Below are 8,898 nucleotides of genomic sequence, written 5' to 3'. Positions count from 1 at the left end.
TTTGCACCCCTGCATTTGGATCAGAGATGATATTCTCAAGAGGATATGATCTTTGATGTTTCCATGGTCTGATCTGTATACCTAGAGAATATTCACCCGAGGAGTGACCCAAAGGAGCAGGTTTAGTAGGTGTGGCTTCATTAGTCTGGTCAGCAGTCAAAGTAGTTCTTTCTTCTTCTTCTTCTTGTTCCTCATGATCACTGTCAATTTCCATGTAGTTTTCAGATCCATCTTCATCAGATTCCTTTGTATCTTCGTCACCAGTGAATCCTATGTCATAATCTTTATCCTGCAGACCTTTCTCAGCCAAATTATTAGATTCATCAAAAATAACATGAATATTTTATTCCACACACATAGTTCTTTTATTAAAAACCTTATAGGCCTTACTATGAGGAGAGTAACCCAAGAAAATTCCCTCATCACTTTTGTCATCAAACTTACCGAGTGCTTATTTCCCATTATTATGCACAAAACATTAGCACCCAAAGGCTCTCAGGTGAGTGATGTTAGGTTTTCTTCCTCGAAGTAACTCATAGGGAGTTTTCTCAAGAATGGGTCTGACCATGCATCTATTTAGCAGGTAGTAAGTAGTATTGATTGCCTCAGCACAGAAATTCTTAGGCAGTCCACTGGCAATCAACACGGTCCTCCCCATGTCTTCTAAGGATCTATTATTTCTTTCTACAATCCCATTTTGTTGTGAAGTTCTAGGTGAAGAGAAATTATGGTCAATGCCATGTGAGCCACAGAATTCAAGGAATTTTGAATTTCAAATTCAGTTCCATGGCCAGTTCTTATACTTAAAAGATTACATCCTAGATTTTGTTGAATCATTCTGACAAATACACATAAAACATCAAAGGTTTCATCTTTAGATGCCAAAAACAAAGTCCAGGTATACCTGGAGAAGTCATAAACAATCACAAACACATACCTCTTACCTCCTCTGCTCCTTATTCTCATTGGTCCACATAGGTCCATGTGAAGGAGTTCCAGAGGTTTAGAAGTACTTACAAACATCTTAGATTTAAAGGATGACCTAACATGTTTTCCTCTAACACAGGCATCACATACCTTGTCAGAGATGAAGTTAACTTTAGGTAGCCCAAGGACCAAGTCCTTTGCTGCCAACTTGCTGAGTTGAGAGAGACTTGCATGTCCAGTCTTCTATGCAATAACATTGGATCATCTTCCACTACACTCAAGTATTTTTGCTCACTATGGGGAAGTGACATAATCGATATCTTGTAGACATTGTTATGTCTCTTACCCTTTAACATAATTTCATCAATATCAAGCTTAGTGACAGTGCAAATCTATTGAATTTTACCTCATTTCCTTTGTCGTACATTTGAGAGATACTAAGAAGATCGTGTTTAAGACCTACCACATAATACACATATTCTATAGCATGGGAGAGTGACTTGCTAACCTTGCCAATACATGTTATCTGGCCCTTTTTCCCATTTCCAAATGACACACTCTCTTATTGGAAGGTTGTCAGTGAGAGAAAGTTTTTCTTTTCTCCAGTCATATGTATTGAGCATCACTGTCTAGATACCAGTCCTGGTTGTTTCCTCTTACCTTAGCCTGCACCAAAATTCACAAGTTAGTTTTGGGAACTCAGACAAGTTGGGTCCCTTTTTGTTGAAAAAAGGATGAATCAGATCCCTTCTTGCCCAGAAGGGGAGAGAATTAGAAGCTATTTTTTTGTTAACCTTAATCCACTTATTATGGACATGAGGATTAACCTTTGGCTCCTCTTCGTTCTTCACATTTTTAGCAATACCAAAGGTATTTCTAAACTGAGCATCAATTAAGGCAGGACAAGTGTCTCTAGAGTATCCTACTCTTCCACAATGAGTGCACATATTATTATCAGAAATTCCTACATACTTTGGGTCAAACTTAGGGACATGTTTTTGTAGCCAAATCCAGATTTGTTAGAGCTACAATTTTCATTCAGCCAATTCAAGGCATCAGAAGATCTATACCATTTGCTTAGTCTAGAGAGTTCATAATTAGCCTTTTCTAGATTTTCATGCAGGACTTTATTTCTACATTCAGCACCACAAAGATTATCATTAGCAATTTTTAATTTATTTTCAAGCTTATCCTGCAGATCACTCATTTTTTCTTTGCCATGTATATCAGAAGACTTCTCATTCTCAGAAGTAAGCTCATGAACCTGGTTCTTAAGGTCTTTGACCTGCTTCTCTAAACTAGCTTATCCTGCAGATCACTCATTTTTCCTTTGCTGTGTATATCAGAAGACTTCTCATTCTCAGAAGTAAGCTCATGAACCTGGTTCTTAAGGTCTTTGGCCTGTTTCTCTAAACTAGCTTTGTCAGATTCAAGCCCTTTGATATCAAATTTGACACAAGAAAGGTTGCTTATTAGCTGATCATTTCTAGTACTCATTTTATCCATTTCATTCATTAAGGTCACAATTATGGCCATCAGTTGCTTTTTGGACATAACATAAATATTTTCTTTCAAGTCAGATATACTTACTTGGTTTGCTTCATCTTCGATTTCTTAATCACTCATGGCCATCATTCCTATCACTTATTCCTCTGTTTTGGAATCTTCAATTGCCATCAAATCCACTTCGATGTTTTCATTTCCAAAGTAAGCTTCCAAGGTCCTCCATATATCATGAGTAGAGATGCAAGAGGACACTCTAGGAAAAGTGTTTCTAGATAGGCTTTTGCAGAGTAAGTCCTTTGCTTTAGCATTTTTCTGAACTAGCCGATGATCTTCCTCATCATATTCCTCTTCTCTTTTGTTGCACTTGTTACCTTCACTGTCCAATTTGGTTGGGAGAATTGGTCCATGACTGATAATTACTCACATGTCAAAGTCAGTAGCCTGAAGAAATGTTTCCATACGTAGCTTCCATTTATCATAGTGGTGTTCATCGAACAAATAGGGTCTTCCAATGTGCATTCCAAGTTGTACTAGAGGTTCTGTCTTCATAGTTTGGTGTTCATCAATCACAGCATAGAGACTTATAGCCTCATCCTCATTTTCTTCCTCTTTATCACTTCCACTGTCCTCATATACTGCCAAGAATGCCTGCTTCATTGCTTCAGTAAATCCTTTGCCTAGGATTTTTTCTTTGTTGGAACCCTTTTCTCTCATCTTCTCCCGCTTCTCTTTTTTAGCTTGTTCTTTCCTCAACTCAATTTTCCAACATTGGGCAGTCCTTGACCATGTAATCTAGCTTGCCACACTTGTAGCACCCATCATAGTTAGCTTTGTCGATCTGCTTGAGCTTTCTACTGGCCTCTCTCTTGGATGCACTTTTGGAATTCTTCATAAACCTCTTGAATTTGGCAAACATTGCTAGATTAGGATCATCATAGTTAGATTCATCATCCTCAGACGCTTTAAGAACCAATGCCTTATCCTTCTTTGGTTCTTCCTTGCGTAGTTCTATCTTTCTTATTTCATGAGTTTTTAAATTTCCAACCAACTCATCAAGTGAGATTTTGTCCAATTCCTTGGCTTCCTGGATTGCAGTGACTTTTGATTCCCATGAAGTTGGAATGATTCTTAGAACTTTGCTAACCAATTCTTTTGAGGTAAACACCTTTCCAAAGTGATTTTAGTTTATTGGTTATTATAGTGAACATAGTCATCATATCCTGGATGGGCTTCAAACTTATTCATGGAGAAGAGCTTATAGTTTCTCATGAGTAGCTCAATTCTTGACCTCTTTACTTGGTTTGTTACTTCATGAGTAGTTTGAAATGAATTCCATATCTTCTTCGCATTAGACCATCCAAAAATTCTATTGTACTCATCAGGACCAAGTCCACCGATAAGGATTTTCTTAGCCTTTGCATTCTTCTCCATCATTCTGAAATTTGCTGCCACAACTTCGGAGGAGTCCTTAGGAACTGTTTCAATCCATTCATTTTGTTTAGTAGGAATCAAGGTAGGGGGGGAGGGGGTTTCGAAAGTTCATAGTTCATAGTCTTGAGCTGTCAGGAAGTCTTCCGTCCTTACTTTCCACCAACTGCGATATTTTTCATTGAACAGAGGTGGCCTGGTAGTTGATTGTCCTTCATTAATTCCGGGTGGAGCACTCATCTTGCTTCCAAGATCTCTTAGGTGTTAGCCGTGTAAATGAGAGAACTTGCTCTGATACCAATTGTTAGTTTGAGTGCCCGTATGGATTACTAAAGAACTTGGTTCTTTATCGTGTTCCTTAAGCGTAAAGTAAACAAGCAATAAAATGAACACAACGATTTTTACATAGAAAATCACACGGCTCAAAAGGTGCAAAAACCATGATCTACCACGTAGGATTTTCAACTCCAACTCCACTAGAACAATGAGCCAAATGTATCAATTACAAGACTGTAATTGAATACTCTCCAGTACTCCTACTTCTCATATTTGATTCACAAGTTACTCTAACTTGTAAAGCAAACTGCTCACTCCAACTCACTAATTGTTTATGATACTTGATTACAACTCAATTTCCTAAAACACATTCACTGTACTGACTTAGGAAGAATACAAGGCAAGTACTCAACACAAGTAAATGACTAATGATTCTTTAGTTGATGTGTAAATGGATAGTTCAGAAGTCCAAAGTCGATCCTATTTAAAACTTAGCTTGGGATCTTCTAGGAGTCCTATTCATAGTCAGCTTCCTCTTTCATAGGACTCCTATTGTTCCAAGGATTTCACAAGCTTTGGGACTTTTGTCTCTGACTGAATTATTCGTATCTTCTTGAGCAACGACCCTTATCACTTATAGCAGCTATCTTCCACCAAACTCGGACCTGGGTAACTTTGAGATAAAGTTATTGTCTTGTACATACGTACAAGTATCAATCATGAGGAGCTGATTCTTTATCCTGAGGAGCTGGTTCTTTAGAACAGTTAAACAGCTACGTTGAGGACCTGGTTCTTTGAATATTTAGTCATACTTTGTTAATCATCAAAACTTCAATACTAAGCACTATCCTAGTTGGCCTTACTATCTGTGTTAAGCTTGTCGTAGTATCAATTTGCGGAGGTAGGAGGCATCAAAGTTTCTATTCATAAATTTTTTTAGCTTCCGAAGCCTACTAAATTAACACATTCGATGATTCTGGTGATCATTGTCATGTGAGTACCGGCTTCTTTTTGTTATTAAAGAGGTTATTATTCGATTTTTCAAAGGCAAAATGGAAGAGGTTTTTGTTTTGTATAGGCATGTTTTTATTTTTTGGCATAGAAAATCGAAGAGCTGTGACAATTAGATTTTAGTCCATTTGCTTAGAGATTGGTTTGACCGTGACGTTGTCGGAAAATACTAGAGGTCGAAACACTGAGAAGAACACTTAATCAACAAAGAAGACACGATAATCGCAGAAAGAAAATGACACATTAATTAACAACAAAAGATAAGATCAGAGTTAGATGTAAAAAACCAATTCGAGGCATACTGTAGGAGGAGCTAACTTTAAAGTAGATTTCTATCTCTCAAAATAATATACATTTAAATAAAAGTTCTAGAGAACTCTTTAATCTCTCAACTGCTTTTGGGAAAATTAAAGTGAATAAAGAAAGGGACTCGAATGATAAGATAAAGAGTCAAAGGATGAAGACATGGAAACACATAAAAAAAAATACTTTGACATACGTGGGCTAGGTATTTACAGAGAGTGAAACATAACTAGCATACCTTTTAGTGAAGAAATGTGTCCTCTTGCAATAATTGGATATATCATTTCAATTGCAGCCTAAAAAGTTTGGAATCTTCTTACAAAATATATGTCTAGTCCAAAAGACTCATTAAATTTTGGATCATTCTATATAAATTCCAACAGGTATTTTTTAGAATGTATCATAGATGTATTTTACGTAGTGGTAAGCGATGAAATATGTGTTCCTATACCAGTGTTACAAATCGGACATAGCTTGAAACTCACAATATTCCAATATGATAGAATTTTTACAATTAGATGGCGATTAGCACAAAGCTACAAACAAAGTCACAAGAAGTATTTCATTTTGTTGAGAGCTTTTAATTTTCATACTCATGAATTGCTTGAAGTTGGAACAACTCTGATTTTGTAGGTAAAAATGTGAGGTTCCTACATTTATATACTTCGAAATAATTAGATGGTTCAACACATCAGTTGAACGTTAATCCGTTACTAATATCTAATCACAATTCTAACTGAAACATCAAGCATATTTAGGACTCCCAAATGCCCATAAATTTCAAGTTTATCTGCTTGGTAAACTTGTTATTTTCAAGAGTAAAGGAATTAATTAAATGAGAAGAAAAAAGAATGTGGTACGGGCTAATTCTCAAGATAAATGATAAAATAACATAAAAAGAGACATAATTAAAAACAAGAAAGAATATATAAAAAGAAGATACAGAGAAACATAGACCAACCAATGAGGCAAGACCAACTCGGATTTGGAAGATTTAATAAGAGAAAGATGACAAAGAGACACTCGTCACGGTAGTCCACCGATTCAGAGCACTCCATATCATCTTATAGTTCTTTGTATATCCTAGTCAAATTTGTTGCAATCCCATATCCCCAGAAATTATTCTGTGCTCCTTGTATTTTCTTAAGTTGTAATTGCAAAAATATTATTTTTTTTTTAAAAAAAGTATTTTTTTAAAGTTGAAGTATTTGGCCAAGCTTTTAGAAGAAAAAATAAGTGATTTTGAGTAGAATCAAAAGCAGTTTTGGAGAAGCAGAAAAAAATAGCTTCTCTCCAAAGCACTTTTTTAAAAAGTACTTTTGAGAAAAATACACTAAGAAATAATTTTTAAAAGCTTGGACAAAACACTAAATGTTGCTCAGAAGTGCTTTTCAAATTAATTAGTCAAACACAAACTACTTCTCACCAAAATTACTTTTGAGAAAAACACTTTTCAAAATAAGTTGATTTTTCCAGCCTGGCCAAATAGACTATTGATATGAAAACTTAGATTTTAAGTACATCAGTTACCCAAATTATGGAGTCTACAATAACAATTTAAGAGCACTCCCAATGAGAAATTTTAATTTGGGTGAGACTCACCCAACAATAGTTGTATGAGGCCATGCTCTAATTTTAACAAGCGTATTTGTGGTGTTTGGTCATCAATGGCCATCACAATAGAGTATAGACTCCAACAAAATTTCTCACCACTTTGTATTGTTGATCAACATAGTCCAACGAACGCCACATCAAATCTATATTCAAGCAAAGGAAAACGACATTCTATCCAAACATAATACTCCATATACATTTTGTATATATCTGTTTTGTTCTTGTTTTTTTATTATCATAGTTTATATCTTTCTAAATTCATCTTCAGTTTCCAAAGTTTTAAAATCAGAGTAAATAATGCCTTAATACACTAGAAGAAATGGTGTTTGGGAAAATTTTTGGTTTTGGGTATTGTTTCAGCCGGTAAAAATGAGAAGGAGAAGCTCTTCAATTCATTTCAGATTGTGTTTGTGGTTTTGCATGGGACCTACAGTGTAGAAATGGCGTGGGGTAGCCACTTTTTAATGTGGTATTTAGTTTTTATCCAGCATTTTTAATGCTGAGCAAAAATAGCCACTACTCTATTAAAATTAATACGAAAAGATGGTTTTATCCTTTCTTCACGAGTGCTGTGTAAATATTAAGGACATGGTGTCCTTAATATTTACACAGCACTCATGAAGTTAAGGACATGATGTCCTAAAGTTTAACAACAAAAGGTGCAAATACATAACATTTTGTCCTTAATATTTACACAGTACTCATGGATTTAAGGACATCATGTTCTTAATATTTACACAACACTCATGAAGTTAAGGACACTATGCCCTTAACATTTACCCTGCACATATGAAGTTAAGGACATGATGTCCTAAAGTTTAAAACAGAAGGTGCTAATTCATAACACTTTGTCCTTAATATTTACAGAGCACTCATGAAGTTAAAGACACCATGTCTAGCAAAGAGATATTTTTGTCCGGGGAGATAAAAGTTTATTAAAGCACTGACTAAAGAATAAATATATTTTAAACAGTGGCTTAATAGACAACTCTAATTAGTGGCTAATTGTTCACTTTCCCCTACAATCCACTTTACCTTTATTTTTATTTTATTTAATCCTTTCAGTTGGCCCACATTCCACTAACTCACTTTTTCTTCTTTGTTTATAACTTTATGTCAGCAAATGGACCCCACAAATAGACTTGTAAAAGGTAAAAAATGACCTCATACAACTATTGTTGGTGAGTCTCACCCAAAATAAAACTTCTCTCTCCCAACTAAACAAATGATACCTAAAACATTAGCAATGTCTATAAAGCTTATTATATTAGTTCAATAGGACATTAAATTGTTACTTGTGAAACAATCGTTATAGTATCGCTAGCAAGGATAATTAATTAAATACTACTACTGAACGAGTACATTAGAAAAAAACATAGTGAAGATAAGATTACTCGCAAGTCGCAATGATCTTACTAAACATTTAAAAAAATATCTTTTAATATTATTATATTCTTTTTGATGTTTTACTGTCACACCCATTTTCTACCCCAAAAAAGATATATGTTATGTTATGGATTGTGGGTTAAAGTGTTTTTCCAATTAAAGTGACCAACTTGAGTAGGAATTATTTTATTTATAGAGTCGCCACTTGAAATTGATTTTTTGATGTTCCAAGTTACCTTTTATTTGAATCCCTAGTCAAAGGAAGATTTGACTCTATTATTAATTGGTCTGCGAAAATAAATTCCGAGTAAGGAATTCTATTAACCGGGGAGAAGGTGTAAGGCATTCCCCGAGTCCCGTTGTAACGACCTAGAATTCCCACCGTCGGGACCGTGATGGCGCCTAACATTCCACTTGCTAGGCAAGCCGACGTTAGAGAATTATTAA

The sequence above is a fragment of the Nicotiana tomentosiformis genome, chromosome 4 (genome assembly GCF_000390325.3).
Source record: "Nicotiana tomentosiformis chromosome 4, ASM39032v3, whole genome shotgun sequence".
Lineage (NCBI taxonomy): Eukaryota > Viridiplantae > Streptophyta > Magnoliopsida > Solanales > Solanaceae > Nicotiana > Nicotiana tomentosiformis.
Note: the sequence above shows the minus strand (reverse complement) of the source record.